General features: G+C 42.5%; 1 protein-coding gene across 7 annotated transcripts in view; it reads left to right on the forward strand.

Moving 5' to 3' along the window:
- The window catches only part of palld (palladin, cytoskeletal associated protein), a 64,937-nt gene that overhangs the window by 11,558 nt on the left and 41,040 nt on the right, over positions 1-12,339 (forward strand). Inside the window, exon 1 of one of the 7 annotated variants that reach the window (XM_055049981.1) lies at positions 7,466-7,558. The exons of the other annotated variants lie outside the window; for them this stretch is intronic. The gene's annotated coding sequence lies outside the window, so the exon portion shown is untranslated. Of the gene's footprint in view, positions 1-7,465; positions 7,559-12,339 lie in introns of those variants that run through there. 7 annotated transcript variants of the gene reach the window in all.

Here is a 12,339-nt window from a genome sequence, read left to right on the forward strand (position 1 = left end):
AAAATTTCACTTATTCCCATTAGCAGCATCATTTCTTTTCTTTACTCACATCCTTAGTTCCTGATTAAACGCAGGTAAAAACTGGTCATTAGAGTCTTATAAAAATGTTCTCTCATCTATGTCTCAACTGATAATTTTATCACAAATACCTGAAAGTATTTTTCTGGAAGTAAAGCATCCTAACATGAGATAAATTTAAATTTGCCTTGTTAAAAACTTAACACTTTATTAAGAGATATTCCAGTACATGATGTTAGCATTTAACTCCACTGCATGCTTTCAGAAAAGCTTTGATAATTTAGCCTTTGTGAACGTTTGACTTTTCAAACATCCTAACAAAGATGTCCAACCGAAGACCTTAAGGGGCCGTTTACCTGCATCTTTTAGATTTCTGCTTCAAAACACCTGACTCAAATAATCAGGTGATTAGCAGGACTCTGGAGAACCTGACTGCATTCTAAACAGAGCTGGAGCTTTAGGTTGTTTCTGTGAAACTTCACTGGATGCTGAGGAGATAGTGCAGCCATTTGCTCAGGTAGTGGACCAGGGATGATACAGATCACTAGGGTTTGAAACTGGTGAGGTTTATGGTTGTAAAATCAACTGTCTTGGTTAATCTTGTGAAGAAATTCTGCTAGGATTTTAAGATACTGGTGTATCTGCCCTGGAGGGTGTATAACTACAGCTTTTCATTGCTTTTGTCCTTTTATACAAAATTATGCTAAAAAAGATGGATTTGAAGTACAAGTTTGCTGTGGCATTTTAACCAGCACAACCATCACAGTAGCCCTTCCTTCTACATTTAGTGAAAAAGATTTTGCATGAGGTCATGGCAGGTGAGATCTGATGATGTAATCTGACTGTAATGCTCACTGTTTGGCCCGTTTCTGCAGGGTCATAATTTTTAAGTCTCCCTAGCGGACTCATTTGATCTCTGCAGGAGAAATGGAAAGGCAAAAGTAATGATTTTTTTTTAGATATATATATATTGCTTCCTTCTTTGAAAGTGTCACAGGCATGAAGTCATTTCCTAATTAATCTTCAAATGTATGGTGTCGAGAATGACCTTGACCTATGGTCAGATTTAAAGCTACAGCACAAGACGTTTCTATGTCTGCAGAAAGCATTTTCGCTTAAACATGACAGCATTTGTAAAGGTGGTACACCAAGAAGCAAAACAGAGCAGAGGTTTTAGCAGCGTGGTGAGACATAGCCAGCTTGACGTGCTGCTTCGCTCTCACCATGCTGATACCTGAACTCTACTGACAGCATGTGTCTAAGGTGAGAGCACATTTGAACTGCTTCACCACAGAGCTATATGGGGCTGCCTTAAATGGACAAAGCAGCTCTAATTTAACTCAGATCATCAGTGAACCAACCATGCATACACCCCTAAAGGCGCTACTGACCATGAGCCTAAACATCAGCAGTCAAACACTCACTGGTTTGTTAAATGACCATATGACAAGTAGAGCTGCTGCGTTAAGACTCCAGCGGCGACTCCAGCTTTCCTGCTGGCCTGGAGACAGAGTGTGAAGTTTCATCTGGCGAGGTGAGACATTTTCTGCTCACCTTGCAGCCTTGGTGTCTGGGAGGGCCCTGATGTTGACAGCATATGATAAATGGCAGCAAAACTCACACAATCCAGTTACTCAGGTTCGCCTTGGTCATTTTAACGCTACAGAAATGCGAGCAGGGCTGTGTCCTTCCTCTCCTGGCCTTGGTCTTGTGAATTGGCAAACGCTGCAGGTTCAGAGTGTCCCTGCTGAACTGAAGGAGCCTACAGGAAAGGAGATAGTTTTAAAAGACAGAGTGTTTTAACTCTTTGTCCACAGGTTAAATACGCCCAAGTAATCTCATCTTTGGAGAAAGACCATTTCTACAGCCAGAAATGATTCTGGGCTCAGTGTCAGCAACATGACGCAATCATGCTCAGTGCTCAGAGGATGGGTCTTGTGAAACAGTGAGAATGGATATGACTCTATACTTCCCTCCCCAAAAGACTGACCCCGGCGCCAAACGTTAGAGGGAACGCAACTCGCCTCCCTCTTATAAACTGCCAAACATTACAGGACCAGGGTGTACTACCGAACTAAACAATCCGCCAGGAATAGGGCAGATTTAAAGCAAGGAAGAGAAGGAAATGAGCTTTGTAAGGACCAGATTAGTGATTGCTGAAAACATGGCATACCAGGTTTAATGAAGAATGTCTGTGGTGGATAAAAGCAGCAGCAGCAGGAGGAGGATTATCCAAAGGGAGGATGATCAGCTGAAGTTTCCTAATAATCCCCACTGAAAACTTCTATGTCTACAGAATCAACCTGTGTGTAATTTATTCTCAGTAAAACTGCAGCCTGTCCTCAGGTGTCGTTCTAGTCCTCCCTTCAAGAGAGAAATTTGGTTTTGCTAAAGGGGACATAAAGTGCAAAATTCACATTTTGCATGTTTTTGTACTTCCATTTAGGTTTCCACTGCTTCTTATTGCCACAAATCTGATGGCACTGCCCCTCACCAAGTAACCCCTGAGAAGGCCAGCCTGTTACCTAGCAACACAAACTGGTTTTACTGCTGCATGTGCTGCATAATTACTGCTGAAACAGACTAGTGTTTTACTAGTCTGTTACCATTCATAAGCCACTTCCTGCTCTCTTATTGGTTGTGCAGGAGGCTCCACTTTTACTTGTCAAAGATGTACAGTTGTATAATTTCATGTCTGTTTACATGCAAGTGTAAACGTTGAGTTAGAGGGCGTGGCCAGCAGCAAATTATTGGGTCTGGTTTGGGCCTTCAGCATCTCAGTCTGAAAGGAGGAAGAACTGGCCAGACTGAAATCTCATTGGCACAATTTTGTTCACAGAATGTGACAAACATTCTTTATAGCCTGTAGACTTATCCTACTTGTTCTAGAAAGCAAATACATCACCTTTAAAGATGTTGCGTCTTCATGGCTTTTGAATTTGCTAACATTTGTGGCTCGGAGTGCGCGCCACAGCTGGACTGTGAGCAGTGCGTTCTGGACTGCCTTCTCCGGTTCACCTGTTTAAACGACTCTGCGGTTCATCATGCTTGATGAGGAACTTCTGTTAGACCCGGCTTACAGTAATACGGCTTTTGATGGGATATTTTAAGACCGGTATTTTTTTTTCCTGAATGGTGGATTCCTGTGCAGCTGCCAAAAAGCTGCGTTTGAAGCAGAGCCTGGTTCAATTATGTATCTCTGACGAAGCTGAAGGCGAGGAATTTTGGAGATCTTGTGCGTCTGTCTGAAAGAAACACCAGCAGACTCCCGTTAGAGCACGAGGCGGTGAAAATGTATTGCCCCCGCTATGTTGTTTCTCTAAAATCCGAGGCTGCACAAGGAACTTCTTTTATGAGCAGATGAGAGGTCAGTGGGGACTCATAAAAACAAGCCAAAAGTCTTCCTTCCCATGTGCATGTGACAGGATAACAGCTGTGCTGACGTTAAACTGTCCAGAATGGAAACTCAAGATGGCCATTTCCACTCCTTTGGCTTTTGCCTATGACTGAATGAAACAGAGTTGAAGGACTTGATATCACAGAGAATGGCGGTGTCAGTGGGGGGTCTGCAGGATCAGCTTTCTTACAGGCAGAAAGAGGAAGATGTTTCATGTCAAGTTCATGTGTTGGATTAGAACTCGGATGGGTGTCTATAAATCTAGGAGAGGAGTGTCTATAAATCTAGGAGAGGAGATTGCAGAGTTCAAACCCAGACTGCAGCAGCGTCAGCCTGTTGCAGATTTTGGCATTCGTCTTCTCAAGTAGGCAGGGAATTTACTGCAGCTTCCTTCTTTCTCCAAAACAGCATTTTGAGGATCCTGCTTAGGTCAACATTGACTGACTTCCATATCTCAGCCGAGTCAGGAGAAGAAATAATAAAGAACTTTACGATATTTAGATGACATGTGGACACCTTACAATAAACAGGCGGCCCAACTATTCTATTCATAAATGTTTAGTATTCTTTTTTTGGTGTTTGTGGAAAGATTGTGGGCAGCTTTCTTTGTACTAATGTGTTTCTTGAAAGCTGTGGCCATACAGAGAGTGACTCACTAACCCTACATGGGGCCCAAACATCTGCACAGTGACAGACAGCTATTGCATTAACTGAATCAAATCGATCTTCCCATAAAGTGGTGATACATACCTAAAATTAGACCTGACACAGGCTGCTCTGTGGTTTATCGTCAGCTAACTTTGCTCGTTAACGGAGAGATTGATGGTTGTGGCAATGAAATACTTTTGAAAAATGAATAAATTGGAGTATTTGTCGGAGCAAATCTCTAGTTGCTAGCACAAACCTTTGGCTTTACATGATATTAGAAAGCAAAAAGAGAATAAAAATTAAGACCCATAAGCATAATAATAGCGAAAATGTGCTCTCGTCAGCATTCCACTTTGTTTTCGTCAGAACTGATATGTCTGATGTGTTTAATTTTGGCCTCTTCTGGATGTTCCTTTTGTTGGTGTTCAAGCTGGATTTATTTGACAACCAGGAGGATGCATGGTCCTTCCAGTGTGAGATCATGAGAGGACATGCCCTGTGTTTTTGTTAGCGTCACTTGGTCTCCTTGGAGCAGGAACACAAGAGGACAGCATGCGCCCACTTTCGATGACGTCAGCTGACCCTCATGGGACCTTTTTGAAACGCAACATGGTCAGGGATTGGTTGGATTGTAATGTTATTTACATGTTTGCAGCAGAATGCTGCATTTATTTTCCTACAGTTATTTGCAAAAATATGCATACTCCTTGAACTTTGTCACATTTGTTATGTTACAAATTAGGATGTAGTGTATTTAGATTGTATGTGATAGACAAAAGTTGTGTGTTATTTTTCTTTTCCAATTTTTACAAATAAGTCTGAAAAGTCTGGCATAAATTCATATTCAGGACTCTGTTTACCCCTAAATAAAATCCAGTGCAACCATTAGCAGTAAGCTAATTAGTTAATGTTTCCTGGTAGGAAAGTGTTCGACATAATCAGCAACTCACAACGTTTGATTGTAAACATTCACATCAGTGAGCAGATTCAGTCACATTTCGGTCTCCCTGTGTGGATAAAACCACAGACCTCATTAACAATTGTTTTAAGAATAAACCATTCTGTAGAAACGTTTTCCATAATATTCACTGGGATGTTGGGGAAAAGGTGTGGCCTGAAAATTACACATAGCAATGCACTAAAACCCCCTCAGTCTGAATCGCCTGGGAAGTCTGGGAGAAAAAGTTCATATTCCAATTAGATAAAACACAGCTAACCATAATGCTAAAGAAACAGGAAAGAACTGAAAATGACCGGAGTCTGAACGTCAGAAAAACCGGGAGACTCCATTCAACCCGAGCATTACTGCTAATCGGCTGCAAAAAGTTCTTGCTGGGACGAGGAGCGAGTGCATGTTGCTTCAGCATTATTTCATGCTGTTCTTTCTTGTATTAGGTGGAGCCCAAAAACAAGGGCTGTGTGTGAGAGCGCCACTTTGACTCATTCAGTGATTAATAAGAGCATGCATGCTCTGTAATAACATGACAAAGTTTAAGGAGACATTCACACAGCAAGTCTTTATTTTCAATTCCAGTGTTGTTTTTTTTAACTGAAATATGATGATTATTGTTATTAATAACTTGCCGTTCATACTACTAATTAAGTCGGTCCGCCGTGAGACTTCTGTGAGAAAGCGTCCCTCATGCGCAGAAGAAAAACGTCGCTATCACCCAGCAGAGCACCTAAGTTTACAGAAGTGACAGTGGATGGAGTCGTTTATGGGTCGATTTTGTCACAAGATCATAAAAAACACAAGAACAGCTAATAAAAAGGTTTTGTGGAGCACTGACTGCAAATCCTATTGGGAAATGTGTTCAGGTGTGTAGACAGCACCAGGAGTAGTCTGGTCATGATGTGATGCACTTCAGTAACGCAAATTTCTTTCATCAGTTCAAAATCATGATTTCCAGCCAATGTTTGCTGCTTGACCACATCTGGCCTTTTCCAGAATTATAACGCACGTCTCCTGGCAATGACAGAAAAGTCGTTTAAAATCCAACATGGCCGCTCAGACTACAGAGGTTTTGAAAATAATCGGATACTTATCTGATTTAGTTCCACAAATATAAGTGGCTCAGATATGATTTTTTTTGTGGGTGTGAAAAAGTCGGATATGAATCACATTTGGACATACAGTCGCATTTGCCTGCTGTGTGAACGCATCCTAATAGTCACATGTTTGTCAGAACAAATGGACGTGACCTGATGCACAAGACAGATATGGTTAAATGTTTGTTTTTCTCCTCGTCGATCTTCATGTCACCAAGTGGAACCGACACGAAGAGAGCTGACCCTCTCAGTAATGATACCACAAAGAATCCCACCTGCCACATCCTAGCGGAGCGCCATTGGTGACCAAAAATATCCAGAGTCCTGCATGCGGTTAAGCCCGACTGGCGAGGAGGTCCTGTGGAGACCAAAGCACTCCACCACACCCTCTCACTCTCTGCATCCGCCAGCAGCTCTCCAGCTCTGAACAAAACCACAAATGGCCGATTTTCTCCTGCTGACTGAGCTGATTTTTAAATTTAATCACCGCGGTCTTATTTTGGCGAGAAAGAAATGACGTATCCACACCTCTCAGAGTTGTTACAGTCTTCTGTCTTGTTCCTGCCAGGTGCTGCCAAGTCAAAGTGGTGCTTTTAGACTCTTAACTTCTTGCTATTTTTGTACAGGCCGAATTAGGCTTTTCCAGCTGCCTACTTCTAGTTTCTGGCATGAGGAAGTGATTAGGCTTGGGTCAGTGTATTTCATGTTTTCCCCTCTTTGGTCACACCATTGTGCAAGCTGAACCACTGTCATCTTTTATTAACTTAAAAGCCTTCCTCCTGCCGACGGAGATTAGAGTCCCAGAGGTTTCCATCGTGACAGTGTTGACTGGCTGCAGCCAAGTCCTGCTGTGGCGCTTTTGATGGTCAGCGGACTGTAGCCAGGACTTCTCTCCCGGCTGAAAAGCAAGATTTCTTTTTTTTCCCAGTTTTGTTTTTGTTTGTTTTGGAAACTGATTCCAGAATGCACAACCAGAAAAGTTATTTAAAGGTTTGTTGCCTGCAAAAAAAAACAAAAAACATATGAAGTTTACCTGCTCCAAATTTTGCTGGGTTTTAAACAGTTGCAGATGGTTTGAAGTGCATGAACCGGATTTATCTGTGTTGCTAGAGAGAAGCTTCTAGATATTTCAGGAAACCACTGGAATTACATGAATGAATTCAGTGTGGGCAGTCATGAAACATTTTGTTTTTGTCTCTTTAAAGAGTCTTAAATGTGTTTTTTTCCACTTTTCTGTTTTGTGTGGAATTTGGCAGCTCTGAGCTGCTCTCTCCCTCCCTCCCACTCCGTCCTCTGCTCAGTCTGAGAAATGTGTGTATCTGTGTAACACTGAGTGGCTCAGTGTGGGTCATGTTGTCAGGAGAAGAGGCTCTGTGTACATCCTCGTATCAGGAGAGTTTTCACTGATCTTGGTTTACCTCAGTGGGGAAGTAGGAAACAGAGCAGGTGAGTTGCAATTTGGGCGACATCTGGGTAAAAGGTGTAAAGGTCCACCTGAGACTCAGATTATATCAATCATTATTTATTATTGTATTAATATAATGCACCCGCAGCTCATTTCTTTCAGTGCAGAAATTAGGTGAGGTCACTTGATTTCTATGACGTTGCGTCGCGCTCGCATGCATTTCCGCTCATTTGCGTGAGTTAATGTGTGGAGGAAGCGTCCCACTTGAGTGCAGAGGTGTATCCAACTTTAGCTCAGTTGGTGCACTAATCTGGTGCTATTTTAATCTTTGCATTTCAGGCATACACACACAACACGGCCGCAATTCATTCCCTCTCGCTCTTATTTATCTGGAGAGTTTTCAGCTCAGTAAGGGATGTACGTATTCCTCATCACCTCTTTTTGAGCCACGTTTCCTATAGTTGACGGTGCTGATTCTCTAACGCTGAGGTTAGGGTTGTAATGTTCCTGATGGCCGGAGCTGAAATTCCTCACAGTCTTGTATATTCTGGTTGTTTCCGGTCAGAGATTCAGTTGTCATCAGCAGCTGTCTATTGTCTAAATCATCCCAGTCGGGTTTGACCCATCATTGACTGGGCTCCATCAACACACAATCTGGGCTTGGTTTTTATTTTAACCTCTAACCAAAGCATTTCTATTTTTATTTTCTAAGGCTCTAAGTGGAACATTTTAAACTGACCCCAGTGAACCAGGAATGTTAATGTTTTCCTTCTCAGTCCAGTTGACAGCATTCAACTGTGAACGTGAAATGAATGAGGTGAGCTGGGCTTTGTATATCATGGCTACAAAACATTAATTTAAGTTTTTAGTTAAAAGTGTGCACATTCTTTTCTCTGGATTTAAACTGTGCCAGTAGCCTACTGTACTATTATCCAAAGACTAACATTTTCTTGAAGATCGTAGATTACGATAGTGCTAATCAAACAGGTTATTAGGAAGAAAAGATCACCTGACAGGTTCTCAGGTGGAACCCCAAAGGGAAGCGAAAAACAAGCCATCCACAAAACATTTGGCAATAAGACCTTGAGGCAGATGTGAAAAAGCTTGTCTACACCTGGAACCAGAATGAAACCAGGACAGAAGTCTCTGGAGTTCTTCCTATTGCAGGCCAAACCCTGAGATGGGAAGAAGACGTCTTGAGTTAAACGAGAGTTTCATCAATGAGTGAATGGGACAGTTCAACCTGGACAGGTCTCCAGTTTGCTGTAGGGCAACACAGGGCAAACAGCTATGGGCTACTTAGAGTGACCCGACCTCATGGCTTCCTTCCTTTTCCAGGAGAGGAAGCCAGAATACGGACTGAGAGAATAGGCTATCTCCATGCACAAAAATCATTGGCCGGGATTTGAACTTGTACCTGTGATTTAAAAAGTGTCTTTAAAATGCCTAAAGAAAAACAAGATATCACAGGAGCAGCTGGAAGTATTGCTCAGACTTCTTGTTAAGATTTGTTGACATACAATCAGACTGAATAAATCAGGATAGCGACCTCATTGACTATGCTGCATACCCTACCATACCTTGCTTTAAGGACATTTTACAATACCATCATATCATTGGACACTGAGAAATCATCACTGTGTATACATAATGGGGACTGTTTTTGATTTGCATTTGTTTGTATGAACTCAGTCTGCATCCATGGGAGGGAAGAAACCCAGTAACCCTTCTCTTTGCTGTTTGCTTGAATTAGGCGATAGTAAAACCAGCCCAGCCTGCTATAAGGTCTGGCCAGTCTCCCTTGATCTCCCTCTGTAGTTTGTAATTATGGGTAAAGCCAGCCTTGATGCCGCTCTTGTTATCCATTTCGGCCTTGGTCCGGTTCTGTGGTCTGCAGATATTATCTCCCTACTGAGAACAGAGGACAGACAGATTTGACCCCAGAAGATGACCTCCTGTTTTTGTGGGGGGCGAGGGAGGTGTGTTCAAGTCCTTCTTCTTCTTCCCTTTCCCCTTCTCCTCTGTTCTGGCCTCCTCCTGCTTGGCTTTGTGGTGAATCTGAGCTTTGCTTCATAAAATTTTCCATCGACGGCAGCAAAGAACAACAGGGTCAGACGAGGAGAGAGCGGCCCGTCGAGGCCGGGGCAGCAGGGCTCGGTTTGGCCTGAGAGACCCTCTCTTCATTTGGAGAGCATCTCACAGTTCTACCTCAGGCTTCGGACTTAACCAAGTTGTGTAAGCTACTTTCCAACATGAGCTTATTGTTCAGAGAGCACAGTGGGAGGCTGTTTGATGCTGATGGTGGGATGTATAATCACCTTGGTGGCCGATTGCCTTTTGGGTGGGATGAATGGGGAGTTGAGGTGTTACTCATAAAGACTTTGAGCTCATTCGCGTGCATGCTCCGAATAGTTGGGTTTTGTAACGGCATTGTGTTGAGGGGAAGTGGGTGGTGAAGCCGCACTCTGCCAAGAAATGTCTACCTTCAGCCCGTTTTCTCAGGGCGCTGACGGCTTTGTCTCGACCACACCCTGCTGAAAAGGAGTCTACCGATGGTCAGATTCCTTCTTGTGCCTTCTGCTCCGTGTCTGACAGGAGAAGGTCTCGGTTCCCTCGCTGGAGAGAGCGCAGCAGCATCCTGTTTAGGCCTGTTATGTTCAGCACATTCCAGAGAAACAGAGAGGGGATTAAATAAACATTACCAAATGGCTTTAAATGAGTTTATACAGTAATTATGCATAATTGCACATAATTAAGGTTTATTAATGAGGGTTTTTACTGTTTTTGTTGAAAGTAGTTTGTGTGTCCCATTTTATTGTCAGCTGTCCCATGTTTTTTGTTGCTTTGAGAGCAACAAAAGTTATATGTTTCCATTCACTTCTCTAATGTACATTACAGTTTCAGACGTGCATTTGGGTTCGCCCCGCCCAAATCAACACGCTGTCGAAAGTGTTTGGCTGTAAGCTTGAAGTCGTTTGGATTGTGTCTCCACATGCTTTGCACTTTCAGAGACTGAGATTCTTGCCCGGTCTTATTTGCAAAACAGCTTAAACTCAGCTAGATTAGAGGAAGAGTGTGTGAACGGCAATTTTCAAACTTAGCTACAGAATCCCTGATCTTATGCTTTTCTGTTCGGGCCTGGACTTTGTTACCACATGAGATTACTTTAATCTAAATCCTTGCGTTGCCGGTCAGGTTGTACCTTTAGGGTCGTTGTCCTTCTGTGTAGTCTCTCTCTCTCTCTCTCTCTCTCTCTGTCTCTGTCTCTCTCTCTCTCTCTCTCTCTGTCTCTGTCTGTCTCTCTCTCTCTCTTTGTCTCTGTCTCTCTCTCTCTCTCTGTCTCTCTCTCTCTGTCTCTCTCTCTCTCTGTCTCTCTCTCTCTGTCTCTCTCTCTCTCTCTCTCTCTGTCTCTGTCTGTCTCTCTCTCTCTCTTTATCTCTGTCTCTCTCTCTCTCTGTCTCTCTCTCTCTGTCTCTCTCTCTCTCTCTTTCTCTCTCTCTCTCTCGCTCGCTCTGTCATTGTCAAACCATTTGCTGCCTCTAACCGGTTTTCATCCTGGATTGCCCTGTTTTTAGCTTAATCTATTTTCCCATCGACTCTGACCAGCCTGTAAATGTCCCTGTAAATGAAAAATACTCCTTAGCATTATATATGCTGAACACATCATTAACATAATACACTTCAGTGTAAAATGCATTAAATTTTGCTGGTCTAATGTGAAAAAGTTGACAGGACTTCAAACTTTTATGAGGCAGATTTCATGTCTGGGTTGATTTAGAGCAAAGAATCATACCGGTCTGAGCAACCACCTCCCTCTGCCTGTAATGCCCTCTGATCCCCAGTAACTCCATCAGACTTTACTTACGGTTTGAATGACGCATCAAACCCTGCCTGTTTTTAGTGCAACTTAAAACACAATTTTAGAGGATTTATATTAAATAAGCTTCTTCGCACCCTTTGAATGTGTTGCAAAGACCATAGCTGACAATTTCTTAATATTACTCGCAGACTGTAGAAAGATTTAATTAACCTAAACAACCTGGCTTTCAGGAGTTAAGCCCCAGCAGACACAAGAGTCACGCAAGCACGTTGTTTTCACTTTTCCCCAGCTGCATGTAATCCTGGAAAATGGATTTAAAAACCACACAGGGATATTGTTTGGTAGGGGAAAAAAAAACTCTATTTCACTGTCAGCCATGGGCTGGTCTTAATTAGGAAGCAGAATTTGAAGTGAGTCATCTTATAATGTCGTGTTGCACATTGTTGTCATATCACTGTACGCTCTCCGACTCACAAGACATCATAATAAATGATAAGTGACACATCACATTAGCTACCTGCGCGCTAAACAGTTCACTTAAGGAGAAAAGCAAAATGACCACAAACAAAACCTTAAATGTGAAAGAAAACAAATTTTGCACATCACCCTGATCACGCAAGCCCCTGTAACGTGGAATATGGTGGTGGCAGCATCGTATTTTCCTTTAGCAGGAGGCCAGGAAGCTGGTCAGAGTTGATGAGAAGATGGGTGGAGCTAATCAAAGAAAAATAAAATCTGTTTGATGTTGCAGTGGCCTTAAAGCTGACTTTCACCTTGAAGCAGAAAAATGACCCTAAATGGAGAGCCAGAGTTACGTTGGAGTGGTTTACATCAAATCATCCTGTGTTAGCATGGCCTAGTCAAATCACGTTTGTTTGAATAGCACATTTCACCAACAAGCAGCTCAAAGTGATACACATAATAAAAACGTAACACAGTAATCATGAATTATTAAACAAGCAATAATATTGTCAAATGCCATAATCAATATCATCAATATAA

Source organism: Poeciliopsis prolifica, unplaced genomic scaffold (genome assembly GCF_027474105.1).
Source record: "Poeciliopsis prolifica strain line A6 unplaced genomic scaffold, Auburn_PproV2 SCAFFOLD002, whole genome shotgun sequence".
In the NCBI taxonomy this organism is placed as follows: domain Eukaryota; kingdom Metazoa; phylum Chordata; class Actinopteri; order Cyprinodontiformes; family Poeciliidae; genus Poeciliopsis; species Poeciliopsis prolifica.